The sequence below is a fragment of the Apis mellifera genome, linkage group LG14, assembly GCF_003254395.2.
Source record: "Apis mellifera strain DH4 linkage group LG14, Amel_HAv3.1, whole genome shotgun sequence".
Lineage (NCBI taxonomy): Eukaryota > Metazoa > Arthropoda > Insecta > Hymenoptera > Apidae > Apis > Apis mellifera.
The window spans coordinates 1,403,343-1,429,521 of NC_037651.1; the positions used below are offsets into that span (position 1 = coordinate 1,403,343).

General features: G+C 27.3%; 1 protein-coding gene across 1 annotated transcript in view; it reads right to left on the bottom strand.

Moving 5' to 3' along the window:
- Positions 1–25,485, bottom strand: part of LOC411617 (inactive rhomboid protein 1) — a 377,697-nt gene extending 352,212 nt beyond the window's left edge. The window contains exon 1 of the mRNA XM_016916296.2: positions 23,456–25,485. The gene's annotated coding sequence lies outside the window, so the exon portion shown is untranslated. The remainder of the gene's footprint in view (positions 1–23,455) is intronic.
- Between the last annotated feature and the right edge of the window lie 694 nt (positions 25,486–26,179).

Genomic DNA, 26,179 nt, shown 5'->3' on the forward strand with positions numbered 1-26,179 from the left:
AACAATAACCATTTCACTGATTAATATTTTACAAAGAGCACATACTCTTATGAGTATGCGACACTTTGGAAAGTTGTAGGGTGAGCCACGAAGAAAGAATAAGGAACAGGTTTCTTCGTGGCAAATCCCACGAGAGTGCAAGATATAAAAGTAATGGAAGAAATGAAATTTTTCAGAAATTATATTATCATTGCGTATTAAATTTTTTCATTGACCATCAAGAAAGTAATAAAATAGAGGATGTCCCAAATAAATTATTAATAATATATACTGGTATATATATATATTTTTATTTTTTTTATTTTTAATTTAATTTAATTACAGAAGAACTAATTTACAATAAAATGTTTTTTGAAACGATTGTTCGAGTGAAATGATATTAATTTTTTATTATTCTAATAAGCTTTATTAAATTGAATCATATTTATTGAAATCATTTTTTTTTATTCTGTATAGTCACAGAATTATAATGCAGAATGTTAATAAAATTTTAATAATATTCTTAGACTCATAAATATTTATAAAAATTAAAAGAAATCTCACGATTTCTTAATAAAAATATCACTTGCTACTTATATTGTCTATATTCCATCGACCCTTAAATAGATAGAAAATCCAAACGATTATTTTATTCTATATTTACATCAAATTTTTTAATGGAAATAATTATATAAATCTTCGAATATTTAAATATCTAAAAAAGATCTCTATCAAATCTCTCTCTATATTAAAAAAATAATAATTAATCATTTGGACAAATCGCATCCATCTAAATTCGAACAATCTAAATTCGAACAAGAAGAACGAAACTTCCCAACCTCTCTCCCTCCACCAAATTTCCATTAATCCTTACAGACGCCCTAAAACACTTAATCCCTCCCTCGCAAAAATCGCGAATCCCCGCACAATTTAACAACACGATTGCATTGAATATATATATATATATATAAACGTGGCACGTAGTACGAAACTTAACACGACATTTCAGTTACATATCCCGGATGACGAAAATATTTCTTTGGCTTAATTCAACTGACTGTGTGTACGGGCGGCGAAATTCCTAATGGCATTAAGGTCTTACAACCAACGTCCTGGAGACCTGTCTGGAGATATTTCACGCAGCTCAGGATAATTCATGACCACCATCCTGCAGAAACCGGTAATATTCCTGGTTTTCCCGTGACACCTTCCACGATGTAAATCACCTCACCTCTCCCCCCTCCTCCCGTCCCTCGTCCACCTCGAAGGGGAAAGGTAAAGTGGGGTGGAAAACTCCGTGGATGTCATTTTTCGAAAAATAACCGTCGTAACCGTCTTTTCCATTAAAAAGTTTGATTTCAAATCGGATACGAGATTTCGAATCGGTCGAAACAGAAGTTTGTCGGAACGAATAGATAGATGCACGATGGCATCTAGTTGGAAGGATGCTCAGAGAGGAGTACGTTTCAAACCTTCCACGGATGGCAATAATTCATCACCTTACCTTTTCCCGTAGCTTTTATTCGGATTATACGGAGCCATTGCGAGGTATTCGCTCATTCGCAATTTCTAATTGTTAGAGGGGGCTTTTCCTGTGTTTTTGTCGGGGATTAGTCGAGGATAAGAAAGGGATCGCGGGATTCTGCTCGTCAGAAATTAATTGTCGAAATGATTATTTGTTACGAGAGATGATGAGAGTTAATTTTTTACGGTCTTAGCAATGGAAGAAGAATAAAAATAATTTTAAGAATTAGATTAGAATTATTGTAGAATACCTCTGAGACAAATTTCTTGAAACGGATAAAGATAAGAATTTCAAAGAAATTTCAATAATATGTAATGAAGGAACTGTATACGTATATATTCGTTTAACGTGATATATGATATAACATAAAGAAATTTAAATTAAAATAAATCATGAATTATGAGAGAAATAAATATTTGTCATTAATATTCTTATCTTTAATATTATCCATCGTGGGTAATATAAACCATTCTCACGCCATTAAATCGTCACGAAGATATCGGAAATTCGAGTTACAGTTATCAAGTTACATTATTACTTTAAAATAATTCATTAACTTTCTATTTCGATTATATTTACTCGAACAAATACCACAATAAAGAAAATTATGTCACTTTTGACCAATTTTTGTCCAATCATTTTCAAGATTCATTCAACTACAAATTGATCATTGTAATCGTTCAAAGCTGGTTTCTCCTTTTCACTTCGCGGGGATGAAAGGGGATGAAAATATATTATTCAAGAGGCGTGATACTCGTAAGAAGGTAGTTTCGGATCGTTAGAAGTTTCGAACAACGATATATTCGAACGATTTTTCCGAAGGAAAAAGGTTGTAAAGTAACGGTGTCGAGACACGAAGCGAGGAGAGGAAGCCAGAGTTTGGAAGAGAAACGATAGAAGGGAAAAGCGAAATGGCACGCCTTCGTTGAAAAGGTAAAGCATCCCTCCATCTTCCCCGGATGTAGTACACACAGACCACCCCTCCTCCCCTCTTCCTATACAGACACCTGTGTAAAATACACGCGTGCAGCCGATACAGTGGTGTATCGATTTCACGAAAAAGGAGGCCAGTGATACCACTTTGCCGCGTGCATCAAATCCATTCTCGAGCTTCGAGCATTCTCATACTTATATAACATTGATGAAACGTGCATACGTGCGAAGAAAGCACTCTTCTCGCGAAAGACTAGACGAAAATCGAGACGAAATCAATTCACGTCCGATATCTCCCTTCTCGTCTCGAATCTCAAAATTGAAAAAAAGGAGCGTACGTTTAGTTGTCAATGTATGCATGTATATGTGAAGCATACAAAGTAAGATTTAGAAGTGAAGGACATGAAAATATTTATAGTATTTAATAATGATAAGTGTTTTTTTTTTACTTACAAATACATCACAATCTATTAAGTGATGATGTAAGCAATGATATAGAAGTACAAAAAAAAAGTGCAAAAGTAAGTTCATTTTTGAAGAAATTGAGTTTGAAAATTTAGCTGATTTTCGGTTCTATATAAATGAATTATTGAATAAATAATTGTGTGTAAGTATATGCTAAAAAAAATGTAGAATGTCATTTTTAAAAAATTGAATTTGAAAATTGATTAAATGTTTTAAAAAATTTTTGATCCAATGATTCAATTCTTTAAACTCCTTATATTTTTATTAACACTCTGTATATATTTAAATTACTCCGTAATTTGATCGATCAATATTTCAATCCACGAAAATAATTAATGTGTATATAATTACAAAGTGAACATCTTCCTCGATTATTCTGAGAGTTACATAAATTTCGTTAAAATTTAATTAAATCTATTTCGGCCACCGTGTACCAGCGACGTAAAGTTTCACGCCTTCAACTTTCAAATATACTTATTAAGGGAATTTATCGTTCACGTTCACATTATTATTCGTCCAATATAATTATATATAAAAATTGTTTACATTCATCACATAGAGATTTATTAGCGATAAACCATTTTATTGAAATGATTTTAAAGAAAAAAAAAAAAGGACAGTAATTTTCATTGGAACAGTCAATTAAATTCCTTTAGAAAATGTAAACAATGGGAATTGGGCTCGTGTTACGAAAACAATACTTATTGTATTATATGTTACGAACTAATTTACTACAAATTGCTCGATTGCCGTTAAAATCTTTTCTCTGTTTTAATTAATCGATTAAACTGGAATTACTATATAGGAAATACATTAGTCAAAGTGATTAAGCTTTAAATGTTTTTTAAATGTTTTGAATACGATCAAAATTATACGATCATTTTTTTTATTTGTTAAAACTTTTAGTGTAAATTATATTTTCTTTCTTAATAATAAACGTCAATAATGACAATATCATCGTTAATTATAATTTACAAATATTAATTTACGAATGAATCATAAATATAATATATTTTACAAATATATGGTTCATTCAATGATGAAACTTCTCTGTTAACAGAAAAATCGATACTTTGATTTCTCGATTATCTTATCACATTATATGTCTATCAAGGAAAGAATAACAATGAAGAATGCCTCTTTAGCAAGAGGCTAAAGAAACTTGAAAAATGGAGCATTGAAAAGTTTCGTTTCGTGCTATTCCGTATTTTTTAAATTTATTCGCACAAACCACAAAGTGAAGAAGTATTCTCATAAGGAAATAGCATAAATTCATAGCCGCCACTAAATCAGCCAAAATAAAGACCGTCTGTTTATCGAGCACTCAGCATCTGTGAAAAAGTTTCCTGGTAACCATTAAAACGACCTATCTTATCGACCGACAAATATCCGCCTTGCTATCGAGCTTTTATCGTGAAAGCTCGCCCTAACCTTTAAAATAAAGAAGTGACAATTTCAGAGGGATGAAACACGGTCTCTCATTTTCTTTTCTTTACGGAAAAGAAATTTTTAACATTCTATTAACATCATTTAATATCTGTCGATTCTTTTTTATTTTGTTTCACGTTTAATCAATATTATTCGGTTAATATTCGAGTATATAAATATTCTTCTATTTAAAATTGAATTTGAAATTTTTCATTTTTCCATTTATAGATTTTTAAATTATAAATAGTATTTGATATATTTTTGCTGTTGATTTAAATTTTAAGATTATGATTTTATTATTAGAAAATTACCGATATAATTATTACTTTTTATTAAACTTTGTATTAAATTAAAACATTATAATAATTGCTTATATATATTGGATTAAATAATATTACTTATTAAGTTATTATATTATATTTACAATATAATTTATAATATTATAAACTTAATGAATAAACTTCAAACAATAATTTTATTAATTATATTTTGTTTCAATCTTAACTTTCTAAAAGATATTACAAATATATTAACACTTTGTGTGATTAATGTTTATTCAATATATATCAAAATAATTTATATTCATGAAATTAGGAAAATTATCAAAGAAATATTAAATTTTATACAATTTAAACGTTTTCACTATTTACCTTATTAACACGCAAAAATAAAGTTATCTTTTCGAAGAAAAAGAAAAGAACGATCAGTAATTCTTTTTTAAAATAAAAAGTTAACTAATGTTCTTTTGCAATCCTAAAATTATCGAAAAAAACTCTTTTAATAAAAATCCACTACAATTAATAAAACAACATTACAAAAAATAAAAATATTTTTCTAAATAAAAAAAGATCAATAAAATCCCCTTTTTTTTTTTATTAATAACAATCAACGTTCCTTTCCAATTCTGAGTTAATAAAAAACACTTAATAATATCTATTCACACACAATAAAAAAAAAATATTAATCGAAAAAAATAAATAAAAATCCCTCTCCAAAAGCTAAATTAAAGGATCAATAGCATTCTATTTACAACGACCAAACGTTCTTTATCAATCCTAAATCACCAACTCTCACGCGATATTTCGAGCAAAGTTCTCGATATCCAACAAAGAACGAAATAAATGAATTCCACGCAACTTTGAGATACTCGCACTCACAAATTATTATACTGGTTGAGCATCTGTATCCAAGAAACATCGAGCATGGTAGTTCTATTGAAGACAGAGTTGGTCGGTTTGCTCTCGGTATCTCCGCAACATACAGCTATTACATGCTACCAAGATGAATTATTGGAACGAACGGTATGAGGAAGGTCGCATAGATGGAACGGCCGGTGTTCGATTTGCCGTTGAATAACGGTGTGTGGCTCGTTCGTTCGCAATATCCTAATGTCCTATCGAGTTCTCGCAGCCCTTCGATAAAACCTCGCAAACAGGATCCATGGATTACGTGAATGCTAACTCCGTTCTTGCGGAACTATGCGCCCTACATCCGGTCTGCTTCTGTGTATGGATGCTTATGAATTACGTCATTTCAAGGCATAGTGATAGTGGCATTTCCAGATAATTTGTCTGCCCACTGATAAGGAAAAATAAAAATGTATAAATGATTAATTTTATGTTAAAGAGATCGTGGTACTTTATATATATTGTTTTTTGTTAATGTTTGCAGAATTTGTATATTTTGCATATTTTTGAAATTTCGTGAGTAATATTTTCAAATAATTTATTAAATAGAGAAAAATTATAGGATTTTTTGATTTTAAATTTTATACTTTGTGAATATGGATTTGTATACTATTGTAAAATTTTAAAATATATTTTGAAATAATTTTCATGAATATTTTTTGAATTTTATGAAATGATTTTGTGAATATTTATATTTGTATAATTTTTATACTATATTGTATTTATATATTTTGATATGTAAATATTTTTACGTTCTATTTAGATTTTAATAGAATATAATTAATAGAATACAGTACAATTAATTCTCATTTATTTATAATTTTTTAGACTCTTTCGATTCTCATAAAATTCATCCAAAATCAATTAAAAAATATCTATCATATTTTGTATTTATATATTTTTTATTAATCTGTACCTAATTTTAACTATTGAAAATTTGTTATTTAAATTAAGTCTTAACAAATTTTATTGCAATAATAATTTTTTATTGAACTAAATATTCTCTGGATTTGTATGGCTATAAATGATTCATATTTTTTTTTTAGTTTTTTATCTTCCTAAATCAATAATCAAGTCTGCAAACATTCCTAAAAAAACATCCATTCATGTCTTTTAATATACTCTTCTTTTGCAGCCTAATATAAGCACAAACTTTGCTTTTAATACTCTTTATTAATCACAGATAAACATTTTTATTTTATTTATTTTTCAAGATAGGAATATCTATTTATATGTTAAATATTTATATATTTATTTTTACATTTATATAAAATCATATCATTTTATTTTTTATTATGTTTAATTTAAATTATTATATGGATTACGTATTCGTAAAAAGATGAGAAAACAGAATTAATTGTAATTCAATTTATAAAGTAATAAAATATATTCACTTTTTATTTTTATATTAATATTTTTTATATTTATATTATTATTAATTTCTTCAATTTATTTTTAAAATTCTCTATTCGTATAATTTTTTGAAAAGAAAAATATTAAAAATATAAAAAATATTTCAATCTTTATAATCCTCTAGAAAAAGAAAAATTATGTTTCAAGAGAGCAATTAAAATGTAAGTTCAAGAAAAATGAAGACTCCAGGATAATTAAAGGAGAGAAAGTATCTGAAGAAGTAATTTTATATATAATAGAAAAAACAGCATACTAATTCATCACACTGATAAATATGAAAGATCTTCTCGCAGTTTTAACAACTGTGCTTGCCTGATAAAATATAAAGTTTCGAAAAAATGGTGTTGAAAAAAACAAGTTTCGAGATCGTAAAGATTCGATTCTCTTGTATTTCGAGCGAAGGTATGAGCTTTTATAATTCATCCACGTTCGAAGTTGAAAAAAAAAGAAGAAGATCGAAAAAGATACTTGATAATAAACAGAGAAACATGACAAAGTTTTCTAATTATGGTTAAATCTTACAGGAAATCGGCTTAATTAGCAACCAGGCTTTCACCAAGTTATAACCAAATTTTCAAGTTGAACTTCAAACTTGAAATTGAAGAACATGAATTCGATGGCAGTCGTTCCATCTATTTTTGCAATGTATATTTGCAGATACAGTTACGATGTTATTTGAAATCATTGGCGATAATAATTTAAAAATAATTTAAAAATCGTTGTTTTTTTAATCACATCAATTATGCAAATTCATATTATTGGAAAATTCTTTTAATTACGTTTTATTATTACGATTTATCTTTTTGAAAAATTCAAAATAAATCTTATGGATTTACAATTAAAAAAGAATATTATATTAATTTTTAAATTATGCAATTAAATTATAAACAATATAAAAGAGTTTCCAAAATCAGGCTTAAATTTTATTCATACTTTTAGGATTAATCCCCCAAATGACGAGTCTGTCACAGAGCTTACATAATGAATACAGATTGCTTAATCCAATGATTGTCTTAAGCCAATGAACATCTATCTTGCTTTACATGCATAATTAAATTTCTAATAATATGATGTTATATATAAAATCAAATATTTTGTACCTTATTTTACATTTATTTTTTTATTTTTTTAAAATAAAAAAACATTATTCTTATTATTTTATTATATTTTTGTTTTCTTTACTAAATGTTTTTCCACAATAAACAATAACATATAATTTATTTCGCAAAAATAATAAATAACGTATTTACATGTCTAAAATTACGAGCTCTAAATATCAGTGAAGAATTAAAATGTTGCCAATATGAGAGAGAATAAGATAATTGCAATTGATAAGGTTCATTGGGAAGAACAAACACGTTTAAAACAAATTTCGTCTACATCATTGTAACTTAACTGTATTGTCAAATTATCGTTATCTCGCAATAATGAATCGTACGCTAATGCACACTAACCACGGGTTGCAGTTGGACTGCAATCTGGACAAACATGATTATACGAAGCTAACGAGACCGAGACACGCTTGGGGGAGAAACGACACTCAGTGCAGAATATCGTCAATGCAACGATGCGTTTGATTTGCCTAATAATAGTATTCGAACCGTACAATATTCCATACTGGACGTGTGTCAATCAACTCGCGAATCAGGCACAGGTAAATGTTTGAATTGGAAATCATCCAAGTAATTGAGGTCATTAACCTTTTGGAAAAGCATTAGACTGATCGAACGATTATGTTGATGAATCTTTAACCTGATAAATTGGATTTTTCCTTCATTTTCTTTTTTCTTTTCTTTTTTTTTTTTTTTTCTTGAAAGTGTAGACTTTAAAAAACTTAAGGTTCTATGAAATCTACGTAAGATTAATGATCACTAGGATGAATTTTTCTAAAATTTAACATTTTAAATGTACTAAAAATATTAAAATATTGAACAGTTTTGTTAATAAATATTAAAATAATTTAATTTAAAAAATAAGATAAGAGAAAAATTTATTAAGCACAAATTATTACTTTACAATATATTTAATTACCCAAGTGATTCGAAATAAATGAAAAAATAATGAAAATATCGAAATAATGAAATAATAAAAAAATAATAAATAAAAATAAATAAGAAAGAGAACACAAAAATAATTATAATAATTAAATAAGAGAATACATATACATCACGAGATATTAGAAAAGAAATTGGAAAGAATAAAATAAATACATTGAATATTATTATTTCTGCCAATAATATTTAAGATAAAACCAAAAATATTTTCAAACATACTTCAAATGAAATATTATTTCAAAAACTTTTTCCAACAAATAAAATATTTTATTTTCAAAAGTACACATAACAAAATAAAGTACGCTGTTTACTATCCATTTCTTAAAATAATATTTTACCGAGTTCTTGAATATCGATTTACACTAAGTAAATGGAAAAAGTCTAAAAAGAGCCAATAGAAAATTGTTCTAAAATTACAGGACGATGATAGAAGCATTTTTTTCAAAAAAAAAAAAAAAAAAAAAGAAAGTATTTAAACTAAATCCAACGTTTCTAGTATTACCAGATAAAAACAGGAAGAGCCCAACTTTAAAATTACGTTCTATCCCTTTAATATTTTTATTTCGAAACTGTACAAACAACGACATTTCCCCTCGAATCTGATAATTTTACTATGTCGCGAGTTCGTTTGAAATTTGAAACGAAAAAAAAAAAGAAAAAGGAAAAAGAAAAGGAAAGAGAGAAATATTCAAAAGTTGAGAGATCGAATGAAGAAAAAATCTTCATAGTGAAAAAAACTCGACTTTTATCAGAAGAAATAGATTTAAAGACTCGAAATAATACGGGGACACGGTGTACTCGTTTCACAATGTTCAAGAAACCACTCGAGCCTGCGATAACTGTGCAAAATAGTTTCATGCAGCTAACTACATCGCCACGAGCCTTCTTCGTACCACTGTTAAAACTGCTAGTGTAAACAGGTCAAGGAAACGTTTCAAGAATCTAATAACGGTGTTGTTCGAGATACTTGAACCATACTTCCTTAATGATTTTGTCAGACTTTCTTCCATTCCGATGATCCAACCGATTTTAATAATTTACAAACGACGTAAGAAATTTCTCAAAATTACATCGATTCCTTCATTCAATATGACACGTTACGATCTTTTTTAGGACGTGACATCCAATTCTATTTTCTTAAAATACACATTTAATAGAAGATGAAATAAATATAATTTTTGAATGTGCACGCAATGTGTAATTTATTAATCTGATGTGAATTAAAAAGAAATATTTAAAATCTTAAATCTAATTAAAACGAATATATTGAATCTTTAATTCTATTGAATTGAATATATTTAGTTATATATTGGTGATAATTTTGAAGAATTTATTCTGAAAATTATTATTTAAAATGAACACAAAATGAATTAGAAGAATTGATTTTCAAGAGAATTCAACAAAGACTCAACTTTGAAATTTGTAAAGAATCGTGGTTGAAAAATATCTGAAAAATTAAAGATCAAATACTATAGGCGATCGAAATAAAATATTAGAAAGACATAGAGGAAATAGAAAGCATTGTTTAGAACTATAAGAAACGAGGGATGGAAACCCTGTCCCCTGTACATATTCTGTAATAAAGCAAAATATGGTCTTTTCCATCTGGCATCGTTTTCTTGAGTTCCACTCGCCAGTACTTCCACTATAATTTGAGAGTATCTACGAACGCTTAAGAGAGAGAGGCGTAGTTTATTCCTCACTGAAATTTTCCAACTTGTTCATTAAAATTCCGCGTGTTTTACGACGCTGGCCAACTTCCTTGGCCAACTACCGACGAACTTGTTTCATTACTCCTCTTTACGACGAGAGATTATTTTCGAAATTGGATAACGCGCTTGTGCTCGTTCAATTTACTATTATTCCAGTTTACGTTAAAATTATTAAAGCTATTATAGGCTGAAAGCCATGATATTTCGTAATCAAAAATTTGAAATCTTTCGCTGAGTTTTCCAAGACAAAATTTTTCACGCAACTGAATATAATTATTAGATTTCGATCAATTTTATTCGAAATTGAAACGATTATTTTCAAAATATGGAAAAAGAATATAAAAAAATTTAAAAAAAAAATAATAATTGCCAATAATCATCAAATTGTACGCCAATAATTGCAATATTATGTAACTTCCTATATTTGCCACCAGATGGATTTATCTCACTATCCTTCTTCACACACACAAATATATTTTATAATCCATTTTCTACTACATTAAATATAATCTGTAGCTTTGTCTGGCTAAGAAAAAATATACATTCTCTCTTTTTTTTCTTTCACTTATATTACAAGTATAGTTACAGTTGTATTACTTATATTACAGTTATAGTTACAATATCTTTAGAGAATCAAGTAGAAGAATATCAATGTAAGCCAGACTGAGATAATATTATTTCTAACAGACTTGCAGAAACTTTTAAAATAATATTTTGAATAATTATTTCAAACAATTTCATTTATTTAAATTTAGAAATCTTTTTAATAGAAACGAACAATGTGAAAAGTATTTAAAAAATATTCTTTTCCTTTCTTAAAAAATATTCAGTCAAATTTCATCTGATCAAAACTTTCAATTGAAATCATTCTCTGTTTCGAAAATTTCTTTATCGATAAATTCTCCTTTTTCGATTCGTTTTCTTTTCTCGAATAAGACAAATGTATCGAAGACAATAGATAAAAATAAAAAAGGAAAAACGATAGTATCTGAAATATTCATTGGCGCAGTAGAAAGGACCGAGGATAATCCATTTCATCTCTTTCATATATCGGTATATTTACAATCGGTAAACATTTAAATGCAACTCCAACAAAGACTCCTAGGCTAGGATATAGGGATTATTAATCTAGACAAACGTTGCTAACGAAGGACGAGCCAGGTTATGTACATAAATGTAGAGACTATGCAAAGTCGGGATTGTCTTGGTACGTAATCGATATCGTAGAAAGGCACATGTTTCACTATTTTCGACGCTGTATAATGTTTCTAATAATCTGAATCATGATGAAAATAACTTTCCATTTATATATACTTAAAATTAAAAAAAGAACATCTTCTATTAATTAAGATATGTTTTATTTTAAACTATATTTTACTTTATAAATAAAATTTTACTATTATTATTAAATATTTTATTATAAATTTTAGTTTTGTTACTAGATATTACTAGATAATAGATATTTTATGTTAAAAAATCGTGAAAGTATTTTCATATTGTTTTATGTGTTTTATATTATTTATGCTAATTTTTTTGTGATTTATAATAATTAAATTATAAATCATTCGTTATTTCTAAATAATATAATATATAATGTAATCTCATCAATTCTAAATAATAATAATATAATATAATATTTATGTACATATAAAAATATATGTAAAAATATATATATACATGAATAAGTAATATAATAAATAAATAATAAAATAATAATATATACATCTTGTATTCCAAAGTCTTGATTGAATCGTTGATTTCATTTCTCAACAGATATTCAAGTTTATTTTTTTAATACTATGTTTTTTCATTTCTTTTTTTATTGAAAATTTCTTTTGTAGTAACTCGCAATTCTCTTATATAGAAATTTATAATAATTATCATTATTATTTATATATTGAATTAAATAACAAGAAAATTTGATATCTTTCTAAAATATGATAATTTTAATATTTAATTATATTAAAGTTAATGCTAAAAGTTATTAATTAAATAATAAAAAGCGACAGTAGCGACTTTCTAAAAATCTTTTCGCGAATTACGAGTTGAAAATCAAGTGTTCTAGCAATACTTATGAACAAAGCTGTATATCCTAACTATAACTGATAGTTTCCAACTTTAATATTAAATTGTCGGGAATGGGCTCGCTATATCACAACTCAAACATCTACGAAGCAGGAAATAAAGTAGTTGAAAAGTTATAAACAAAGGGGTTAAAATTGTATTTAAACAGAAACGGAATTACCAGGCGAAGTCGTAAAGTTCGGGGCCGGCTGTTCAGATTTGCAGTCTCAATTAAAAGAAAGGACCAGAAAGTAGAAAATGAAAGAACGAAAAGACGAGAAGTGCTTGCGTTACGAAAGACCGACCGGTAGAGAAAAGAAAGGAAATGAAGAAGAACGGGGGATGGAATAGGAGAGAGAGGAGGAAAGCATTCAATTTGTTGCAATCGTATTCCTATTTCTGTACGAGCGTGCAAAAACGAAGGCTACCGAGGAAGGGCATGGAAAAGAGGCACCAACAGACTATTTATTAATTAAATTCACGAGGAATATATGATGATTCCACTCAAATTATAATTTTCCTTTTTTTATTCCCCCTTTTATTCATAATTAAATCAAATGAAAAATTATTTCCAAAGAAATCGAAGTTTATAATTAACGCGAATTAATATTTGTTACAATTTACACGTTTATAAAGTGCAAAAGTTTTGCATTTATATAATTATATTATTGCATTGCAAAATAATTTTTAGAGAAACCATAAATCTTTTTGAAAAATAATGTTAACTTTTGTTGTGTGTTTAGATCAAGATTTATTTGTTAGTTAAATTTTTACTAAAATTAAAAATTAAATGTTGACAATAGAGCTATCAAAACAAAATGATTGATTTCAGATTTTTTATTTTCCAATTACTAATAAATTTGTATTGATGAAATTAATAATTAATTTTTCACGATTATTAATAAACGTATTAACAAAATTAATATTGGTTTTCATTGAAACGAAAATATAATTATATAATTATTTGAAATATAATTTTTATAATATTATTTCAAATTTAGTATTCATATATACGTATATTATAGATTTATATTTTTATAATTTTTAATTTTTAAAACAATTAAAGAGAAACATTTAAAATTAGTCAGTGAAAAGATAATATTGAAAGTAAAATTCTATAATTCATAAAATATCATATCCTAACTGAAATTTTTTATTCCTATTCATCAGATATTCCATTTTCATTTATTCCATTTATTGAAATATATTTTTAATAGAGAAAAATTGAATGATGCACACAGAAATTGAATACCGACAAAAGTTACTTGAAGGAATTAATTACGAGAAAAGTCAAAAAATTTTTCAAAAAAAAGGCCATAGAAGTTATTCAATAGACGGAAAATTCTTAAGGACGATATTATTCGATAAAATTCATTTTATAAAAATATATTATCCGCTCTTGAATTTCTCTGAAATTTTTCTAATTTTAGAAACTTTAATAATAATATAGTTTCACGATCGCAATATGTTCAAGATATAGCACACAAACGATACGACAATGAGAAATACAATATCTCGAATAAAACATCAAGCCAAGCGATTCAGCTATGAGTTTCTTTGAAGTCCATATCTTCGAGGACTGGAGTGTCTCTCATTCAATTGACTGAATTGACTGATCTATAACTCCCTCCAAAGTTCATCGCCACAGAAGTTGGGGTCAAATGCCTTTGTATCGACACAACTGTTTAAGACTAATCTCTACAAGAATCTCTTGTTCCTTCGTCTCCAAAGATCAAATTATTCGATTGAGATGATTGAGGAAATTAGTAGTACAAATTGCCTTTTTTAAAAATAAGATAAAATACATATAAGATTTCAGATTCATTTTTATATGATTAATATAAGGATTAGCATCAGGATATTTGTTTAATTTTGATAATTTAATAATATTTTAATGATTTTGTACTTTGTTATTATTAAAACTATATGTATATATTGGAATATTATGAGATTGATTTTTAAAAATTAATACGTTTTAAAATTAAATTAACAATATATATAAATGCAAAATCTTAGAAAATATAAGTAATTTACTTAAATATCTTTTCCAATTACATTACAGACTTCAACAATAAATTCAAACTAATGAAATAAAATAGCTAAATCTCTTAATTAATAATTTTAATTTATATTGATTTTATAATATTCATTCTAAAATATATTGAACATTATTGCTAAATCATTTTCTATTTGGCATTAAATTGGAAAATGTTTAATGAAATCCTTATTAGAGAATTTGTCACATTAAAAATTAAAAAATAGTAAATTATCGTGCGAAAGAACTTTGAAGAATTGTATTATAAATTCAAAACATTTCAAGCCTTTATAAATACAAATAACATGTGTTTCAAAATTAATGGAAGTATACAGATTTTCTATTAAAATTTAACTTCACCTCAAATTAAAGATCTTATCGCTACTAATATTTTTTCTCTAAATCCAATTACCAACACGACTTTAATTATCCTTTACACACACCACTGACATTTCTCAAAAAAAGAAATAAAAATATCTCAAAGAGATACGAAAGATACCAAAATTCTAGAACGATTATAAATTATAAATAACCATTATTCCAATAATTCTCCAATCTGTCTCTGGTATTTCAAAAATAGAACCATTAGTAGAATCATTAGTAGATGTTTACAATCTTTTCTCGAGTTTCACGTGTGACCTCGAACAGGAAGCATCGCTCGTTTTATTCTCGAGGAATATCCTCCATTTCCCGTATAGAATGATTCATAAATACATAATTTGAAGAGTTAAATTTGCATATTAAAATAACTAATAAAACGTTACGTGAATATATATTATTAATTGAAAGTTGAAAATCATTAATATATTAAAAAAATTCAAGAACTCGAAGTTAGGTTAGATTTTTATAACCTCGAAAAATTTTTTTAAGAGAGATTTACATATATAAATATAATTTATTAGTGTCATATATCATTAATAAATTAATAACAATTAATTATCGCTAATTTGTATTAATAACAATATTTTGAGAATTTAATATAAAAATTCAGAAGATTGAAATTAAGAAATAAAATTCTGTAACTTTGAAAAATTCTTTTAGGAAAAATTTAAATGAAATTGATATCTGTGATGCTAATTTTCAATAAGAATATTTGTTGAGGATTCAATTTAATCACAATTGAAAAAATTTTAACTTTTATTTTAATTATTTAACCTATATTATTGTTAATTTTCGAATTATGATTAAAGAGAATGTTTTATCCATTATTTCTTGATCCGTTAATTTTTTTTTTATAATCAATCTAAGGAAATAATGTGCAAAACAATTTACAAAAAATTATAAAAAATGAATTTAAGATATATTCAAAAATAGCATATGTTAAAGCACAAAGCAGATATTTGGAACTTTTTCTCTACAACTAACTATATATATTCACATGACATTTTTCAATGTGTAGATTTATCTCTTTATAAACATGCATTTGTGAATCAATTTATATATTTAATATCTATTAAAAATTGAATATTTAGGATGAATCAACGATAATTTATTGAAACTTACATGAAATAAAATTCACTTATTCTTAATTTAATACAAAACTATAAATTAATAGAAGAAAACTTCTATTTCAAATCTTTTATATTCTGATTGAAATGATCAGCGTAAGAATTAATCGTAACGTCTTAATGGATGTTATTAATCACAAGTTAACTTAAAAATTATAATTGAAATACGGCTAAGGCATATGTTCGCACGATATCTTATTATTTATTTTATAGATTTGAATTATAGACATATATTTATGAACCACCCTCTATAATGGTTTACAGCACAGCTGAAAGTACGAAAGCGGTAACCTACATACCCATCCGCATGGCAAATCATATTCAGTTGGCAAAATGAAAACGGGCCGTGATATACCCTCCAACGTTCATCCAACCCACCCACATTTCCATCCGACACCTATCCGCTTGAATACCGTGCTAAATGTGCACTTGCGTCGTTATCGATAGGAAATGTTGCATCAAACGTTGCTAACTTCAAATATCATGGGAGGGAAAGAGAAAAAATTTGTTCTGAAAAATATTTTCCTTCTTCTCCGCCTATCTACGTCTGTTTTGGACCGTTCATAAATCTTGGCCTAGCACGATACTCGAGGATGAAGAGGGGTGAACAGTTTGTGGTCGATGAGGAATAGTGTCGATGACAAATGTTAATAAAAAGATGGATTGTCCTGGATCTAGTTGGACGTGGTTGATATATTCGTCTTATTATTATCTTTTTCTTTTTGATATTTCGCTTGGTTTAGAAAAAGAGATACTTGAGTTTTTTCAAATATGAAATTTTTCAAATGATTGGTGAATAATTCAAAGATTTGGAAGATTTGTTTAAAAAAATAGGGAACAGTAGAAATTAAATTCTCTTTCATTTTTCTCTAACTCACTCGATACAGTAATTAATAATTAAATTAAAAGTAAATATTCAAAGCAAAGCTAATCATCAATATGCATCCAAATCAATTAATCATGCACGTTTAATTCACACACTAACTTCAATCATTAATTTTACTCTAGATTCTATATACTGTTCATTTGCATATCTCTAATATTATCCTATTCATCTCGTTTAACAAAATCTAGTAACTGTTACAGAGAAATTAGAAAAAAAGAATTCTAAGACTTTGTATTGGTTCATAGTTCCTTTAAATCTAAATATCGACCCAAGAATATTGTTAAAAACATTTTTACTGCTATTCTTGTTTACATTTTTGATGCCTGTATTTAGATATCAACGAAACTATTATTCGCGATAGAATAATGTTAAATTATTCACTATGGGAACGGTCAATAAACACGCGAGTTGTTTTTTTCATTGATTTTTTTAAATATGTAGCACAGTGCATTAACAATCATTAATTTCATTGCTCTACAGATAATCGATTGCGTAATTAAAACGATTGATGAAAATGTGGGGAATAAGATGTATGAGAAAAATGCCATTATTCCTCTCGTTAGGAGGAATATTTCTGTACAGTGATTTGTTTCTGTCAAATTGTAGGAAAGGAGGAAAAGTTTGCATGAAATTTTAATATGTAGTTTCTTGGAATATTAACGGAAACTGCAAGCAAAATGTCAAGTCTCAAAGGTATGATCATCTAGATGTCAAGTCTCATCGTTCCCTCGATATGTATCTTTTGCACATTTTGAATAAAAATATATATTCTATGCGACGGTAAAACGAAATTGCAAGAGAATAATAATAGGATAAAAAATACTTTGTATATTGTAAAATAAGTGAATTGAGTTTTCGAAAAGTTTCACAAATATTTTTAAAAAAAGAAATAATTCGTTTAGGTGGATTCAATATTAGATCGAGTTCAACTGTTTATAAAGATTTGGAAAATTTTATTTCTACATATATATTTAATATAGCTTTCTTCAAAAATATTATTTTTATGAAATTCTTTTAGATATCAAAATAGTTATAATATTTTCTTGAATTTTAAAGATATCCAATTTTTTACAATTTGCATGTAATTTATATATGCAATAAATATAAATATCGAAAATTGATAAAAGGACAAAATAAGCGCGAAATGATTTAAAAATTACTAAAAAAATTTAAAGATCAATCAATTTAATATTTCCTTTATTACCATTGTGGATCACGAAGAAAAAATATCAAAAAAAACTTGTGATAAAAAAATTATCAGTAATTATACAATAATTTTTCATGAATTCAATCCAAAGTTATTAAAAATAATCAAATCAAAAAATTAACAATTAACAAGGACGAATGGGCAATGCAATGAATACAGTAAGTTAACATTAAAGTAGGTCAGCCAATTGAATCAAGAGATTTTTCTGCTAATAAATAACCTCAAAAAGAAGTCAAACAATATTATAAAATACAATTGTATCTTTAAATAGACATCAATTATTCTTTCACTACAAAGAATACTTACAAAAAGTTATTAAAAGAGTGCTAATATATATCACAAATGAAATTATTAAAATCTGAAGACCTGGTAATTAGAACTTAATTATTTCCTGCAATTAACTTCATTGTTAATCAAAAAAATATTCGTCCTAGAAAAATTCATCCTAATGAAGGGACACGATATAAAAAACTATCAGTCTGCAAATGTGTCATACAAATGATAAATTGGCAATTAAATTTCTCATTTCTTTTATAATTATATCAAACATATATATTTATTATTTTTTATTTGGTTCTTATTTTGAAATTAAATAAATTTTTGAATAATCTAACTGATTATATCTCTTTTCAATTATATTAATATATTCTTCTAGACATCAACTAATAATTAGTTAAAAAAACAAGACATAGATGTATCCATGATTTTCAATTTTGAATGTTCTCAATATATTTGTCAATTTATTAAACTCATTTAAACGAATACAATTATAAAGAAGAGAAGAAGAAGAATTGCTATAGAAATTTTTCACAAATTCATGCTATTTATGAAAATTAGGTTCAAAAAATTTTAGTGTATCTTTTAGGAGGAAATTTGAAAACACTTTATGCAAAACTTCCTAACTTTGGTTCAAAACTTCTATCAGAAAAAAAGTAATGCAAATCTGTTGCAAACTTCTACATGCCACTTGTTATATTCTTAATACTTTCTGAATAATAGCAATCTTAAGTGAATTTCTCCAAGAAATTTGCTTTGTTGAAAGACCTCCCTATAATATGGATGTAAATCTCGTTATAGCCTTCTTTCTCTAATTATCCTTTGAAAGTAATGAACCTAAATTTTTCGTTGCGAATAGTATCAAACTCAGATAACTAGATAAAGTTATTTAATTTTCTAACACAATCGACTATAAAACGTGAAAATAAATTATCATTTCCTTAATCATTTAACACGTTTTACAACTGAATAGAAAATATAATTTCACTTCACGTCTCTTTTATTATCATCCATTTACATCAATTTATTATTTGTATTTTCAAAATATAATGTCATTGTCAACAAAAATTCTCTATTTGTATATAATATAAAAACATTCTTCTTGATCCAACAATTTGAAATAAACCAAATAATAAACCAAATAATAAAAAATACTTATATCTATACCAAAGCACTTTTCATATTACAATAATTAACAAAATAAATTCTTTCAATTAATAATTAAGAACCTCTCGAATAACTAAACCAATATTATCGATAAAATTTCACAAATCACTCAATTATAATAACTTGATAATTAACCAAGAACAGATTATAAACTAAAGTATGCTTTCATATAAAATTTAAATATAAAAAAAATCTAAATAGTACTCAAAAATATAATCTCGCGTAAATCAATATATACGACGATACTTTTAATTAAAAAATAGAAACTTTTACGCACAATTTTTTACGCAATGATGCTCCAATGATCCATCTAGCCATCGAGAGCCCTAAATAATATTGAGTTTCAATTTGCATTTTAAATAATTCAGTCCCATGTGCAGTTGTGCAGCACAACCTATTGCATCCCGCAACGTATGTCACATACACAGTTGAACACGTGTTACGTGAACCGGTACTGTATAAAGGGTTGTAGGGGAGAGGATTTGAGAGACGGCAGGAGGAACTGGAATGCCGCCAACTTTCCATGTTCGATGATTTCACATTAAACTTTCAATGTACGACCGCGTCGGCGGATGTCGCGGGGACAACGACAAACGAAGGTTCAGCAAAGCGGCGATAAACGGGCATTTTATTAAAGAGTCTTTCCGCGAGAACATTTCCATCGTTACATTATGAAGAAGACAATACGCGGAAGTTGTTCTATAAAAGCCATCCGCGTTCATAAAGGAGTAACAACTACCTCAACTCCCGCAACAGAGAAACACTTTATGTAAAGAGTGCACGGACGGCTGTTTCCACATGGATAGTCTGGTATGAACTTTTTTTTCCCCCATGCATATTTCAATGTTTGGCGAGTATGGGTTGGGGATAATGGCGGAAAAGTTTTTGAACAAATTTTTTTTTCGCATTTTGGCGAGCACTCGAAGACACCCGGTGTAAGGAAAGATCGTGAAATTGTTATAAAAATTAATTTTTAAATAGAAACGCTATTGTCACTACGAAAAGTATTTGCAAAACATTGTTACACTTGATATTTATCTTATATTATATTGATGTATAATAATAAGTGTTCATATAAGATTCAAGTTATATTATATTTCATATACTTTATTGATATATTTTTGATATAATTATAAAAATTTACTTTGGAAATGAAATATAGAATATTATTAAAGAAATACTTTTTGGAAAATGGGAACAAGTGCAAATAGTTTCTGTAGTTATTGTAAATATTTTTACTTCTTTGTTATAACATATAAGAATTATAACAAATCATTATTTTGCATTAAAATATCAAATCTCATAGAAGATCTTTCATCTTATATTAGTAGCGTTCACTGATATATGATTTTATATTTGATAATATAATTTTCTGTTTAAAATAAGAGAATAGATAGTCAAATTTTAATGCTGTATTCTATTCTTGAAAGATGAAAAAAAGGTACAAAATTCTTTTTTTTTGATATATAAAAACTTTATGTGATTTTTTGCAATAATACAAACATCACATTGATATTCTCTACTATTTCTTGACTTTGCATAAATGAGTATTTTTTCATTCAATATTAGAATAAACCATTCTAATAAGACTGAATTGTCAAACTTCTAGATAAAAATAAACTACTAGTAAGCATAAGTTTTCTTTAATATTAAGACTTGCTCTGTTATAACATTTATTTCTAACAAAGTAAAGTATTATCTTTATAATTCTATTATTTATATGATACTATTATAATTCTACTTATTTATAATTACCTATTTATAATTCTACTTATTTATATGATACTTCATATAAAATTTTAAAGTGAAAAAAATGTTTATATTTCCAAAAGAAAGAATTTCTAAAATTACATGCTATGTAATTTTTCTTTATATTTAGAAAAACTAGAATACAGAGTTTGATTTATTTTTAAAGCATATTATTTTTCAAGTTGTGTTTCAAAACCTGATAATCTAAATAAATTATAATAAATGAAACTAAACTTTTTATTTTTGATTTCCAAATATTTTGTCTTTTGATTAATGCAATGTGTATTTTTGAAAATCATATTTAATACTTTTATAATTCTCGTATAATATGGTTTATTCTAAAAATAAATAAATAATGAATGCGATGATGATATATAGCATCTGATAATTATATGTAAGATATAGAATTGTAAAAAAAATAATCCAAAAAAGAAAATGACAAAACTTTCCATAGGATTATCATATGTCTGATCTTAAACAGATTGTTTCCCTTTGAAATTCCCTTATATTTCGTTTTTCTTCTACAATTCAATTTAACTATAGTCTATTATAATTTGATTTATTCTGTTCTCATTTATTTTTAATTAAAATTATTAGATCATAGATAATGATTAGTGTAAATTATTTACTTTCATAGTATTTCGTTTTAATTTTATATTTTACATTATAAAGATCCATCTATCACTTGACATATAGAATATAAATAAGAAATAAAATTAAATAATCTTTCATTAAATAAATTAATTCAAATTTAATCCAAACTATTATAATCAGCTAATATTTAAAAATATTGATTGAAAATTAAAATGAAATTCTTTATAAAATTTATACAAATATATCATGATAAATTTAAAAAAACATCTGATATTAAACAATTAACAACTTCATTTAATCATATAAAAATGAATTTAGATCCATTACTGAATCACGTATTTATATTTGTTAATATATTATTTAATTACTAGAAATATATAGTAAATTAAAAAAATATATATTCTGACACTAATTAAACTTTGATTTTAAAATAAATATTAATAAAATAACAAAACTAAAAAATAAAATTTTTTAAATCAATACAAATCACAAATGTTAAAAAAAATGATGAAAAAATGAATTTTCACTTTATAAATTTTTTAGACTAAACTATAAGAACAATTAAAAAATTTAAATTAATTGTAAAAGAATTAAAATAATAATTTTTCATAAAAATTTATGAATATTACTTTTGTTTATATTTTAAAACAAAAGAAAAATTAACATGTTAAAAACTATTTCTTATTAATAATGTATTCTATTCCTGTGTTACATAATTGTATCATTTTTCTTTAATATCCATTATTTTTTACTCGTTCAATTTATTCTCTAAGAATAGTTTTACTTTTGTATAAAAACTCGTTATTTTAATTTAATAAATTAAGTTTGTAATTTATTCGAATATACTCACGCAAATTATAACTATATTTTTTTATACATCTAATAACAAATTAGATTAAATGTATTGCAGAATTATGCAATTAACTAATTAATAAATAAATTAATTATTTACTTATTAATAAAAATAAAAATTCTATTTCTAAAAACTTATTGCGTAATTCCATATTATTAGATACATAAAAAAAAAGATTTATAATTTGCGAGAATACATTCGAATAAATTATAAATTTAATTTATTGATATATTATGTGTCATAAATTTTTACAATATTTCATGTAAGTATCAAAAAAATGAAAAATAAAATATCTGAAGGAATATCAACCGGGAAATATTTGACTAAGTAATCGTTTAATTATATTTAGCAATGTACGTTATCCATTGAAAATGTTATCAAGACAGCGGGAAAAAAAGAAATTCTGATAACATTACTCACATGTCTCTGATGGATTGGAGTAACGTGCACAGCACACGTAATCCTCGTTAAAACAGCGGCAAAAACGCCACACACACACGGAACACTGATCGAGAGAGAGAGCACACCGAACCAGTTCACTTCAGTCGAATAATCGCACGATACATCTAAAACTACGTCGATGGGAGATCCCATCCAGGAGATCAAGAGAAAAAAAAAAAAAAGTATAGTCACTTCGTTTCCATCGTGTTGTTTCGTTTCATCCGTGATAACAATAAGTTCATCCTATCCTCCTTCCTTCCTCACCATTCCTTCCGTCACTGTTTATTCCTACCTACAAAACATTATTTCACCGCATGCATAACAACATCATCCATGTATATTCGATCATTATGATCAAAAGAAAAAAAAAAACGTCATTAAGAACACTAGAACGACGATAATACGCTTCTTTTTATCGTCTTACAATCGTGACACGCGCGCAGTTCGATATGAATCCGCAAGTAACGCGAATGTCTTCATCGTTTCCCGCGTTTTAACACAGAGAATTTACTATACGGATCGTGTCCAAACGCCACGATTCCAGGACTCGTCCCATAGCAGATTCCTCATCGTTAATCACGGCGCCCATTTCCCATTCCGTTAAAACGCGGGCCTCGAGAACATAAGTCCGCAGAAAAATCGCGGAACGGGAGTCGTTTCGCCGCGAGGTGGCCACGAAACGAGGTTAATGGCACTCGAGATGCTCCACACAGTTTGCCACCTCGGACACGTCGTATGTCGATCAGCTGCAATCCCGAAACGAGCTCACAAATTAATCAGTATCGAGAAATACGACAGAACCAAATATAAATGACAATAACGAAGCACAGGATATCCTAAAGCGAACGTCGCTTTTCATCAGTAGCAGGGACGGCACTTATAGTAACCCACTTTCAAAGCGACATCATTTTATTCCACTGTGGTTTACTTCCTAGATCCACAATATTTTTTTTCAATTTTATCATCACTCGTAACACGTACCGATCGCACAATAATTGAATTCCACGGATCTCAGTTAATTCCCAGCATTGCCACTCGATGACCAGCTGACAGCATCGAGATTGCGACGAGGAAAACAGCCCTCGCCTTGCTCCATTTAGCGTCGATTTTAGGAGATCATCTTATTACAATTACTTTTTCACACACTATTTCCAATCGTTCCCCGATTCACAAGATAACTCGATAAGCATCGTGAATGATTTGATGTGATGCAAAGCACGAAAACAACGAACGTGCGATGAGAATGGTGCACACATCGAATAACCTCGCGCAGCCAAAATGGTGGACGACACTCCCGTGTTCTGCTTTAACTCGGTCGCCCGCCGCGTCCTCGTCTTCTTCTCTTAGCTAATAATCGTCGATTATAACACAGCTTTGAAATACAAGTAACACAGGATCTTGAACATAATCACACTGTCGAACGATAAAATGATGAGATACGATCAAGTAGAGTGCACTGGAACCGCCTTCTGGTGCACAACACAACACAGCACCTCCGTACGCGTAAAGTGGACCACCCGGCTGGCGCGTTCACATATCCATTTCCCAAATTACACGTCTATTCACAAATGTTCCTTAGTGATTAGGAAACGGGTGATAGGATCTAAAAAGGTTCTTGGCCCAGTCACCTGATCGTGGCGTGGAAAAAAGCTCCACGAAAGACGGCAGCGTCGACAAGCTCCTCGCTGAGGGCATTCCAGCGCAGGCAGGGTGGACCGAAACGAACACCGCGCCATCTGACGGCTAAGCCATTGACCCAACAACTGGCATGGCCGCGCAACCAACCCTCGCGTCAATAACAATCGAATCGCACTCAAGGCGACTTTCGCTATATCATTCGCATCGAGATGTGCTAACGTCATTCTCTTGTTAGCCAATTCTCATTATATCTGGAGCAATGTTGATCGCACAAAATCGAAATCTTTTCTTTCCATCCAAACTCGCGATTTAGTGCATTTTTTCGATTAACCGCGCACCAAACTATGGGGGCGGCTGCGCGATTCGAACTGAGCACAATTTCGCATGGGAACCGCGACCCGACGACGGAAATACACGAGACTGTACGAATGCGATTTCCTGAACAGTCGAATGTCGAGACACCTAGGAACGATATATTGAAATTTAAAGGGATTGTTCCGTCGATCGAAGGGATGAACACTATCATATGGTCAGACAGTGACCTGTTAATACAAATATATATATATATATATATATTGTATATTATAAATATATATATTATAAATATAAATATATATATATTATAAATATAAATATAAATATATATATTATAAAATGAATAGATATAGAAAAATAAATAAAACTTCATATCAATGATATGATATAAAAATGTATCTTCAAAACTTCCTATTATTTTTTTTCATTGCAATTAATATTCTATTATTTGTTTAATAATCAAGTTATTAATTTCATTATCCATAATGAAAACTTACTTTTGTATAATTTAATTAATATCGAAATATATTAATATTATTATTTTATAAATATTGAAAATGATAAAAAAGATTATAAAATGATAAGATAACTTTTTTATTATAATTTTATTTCACTATAGTCTTGTAATGTTTAAAATTCCAATCGTGCATTTCTTCTTCTTCTTCTTCTTCTTCTTTTCTATCTATTGAAACTTTTTCTTCTTTAGGTATCTGAAACATTATTTTAAACTATCTTCTTTTACCTCTTATT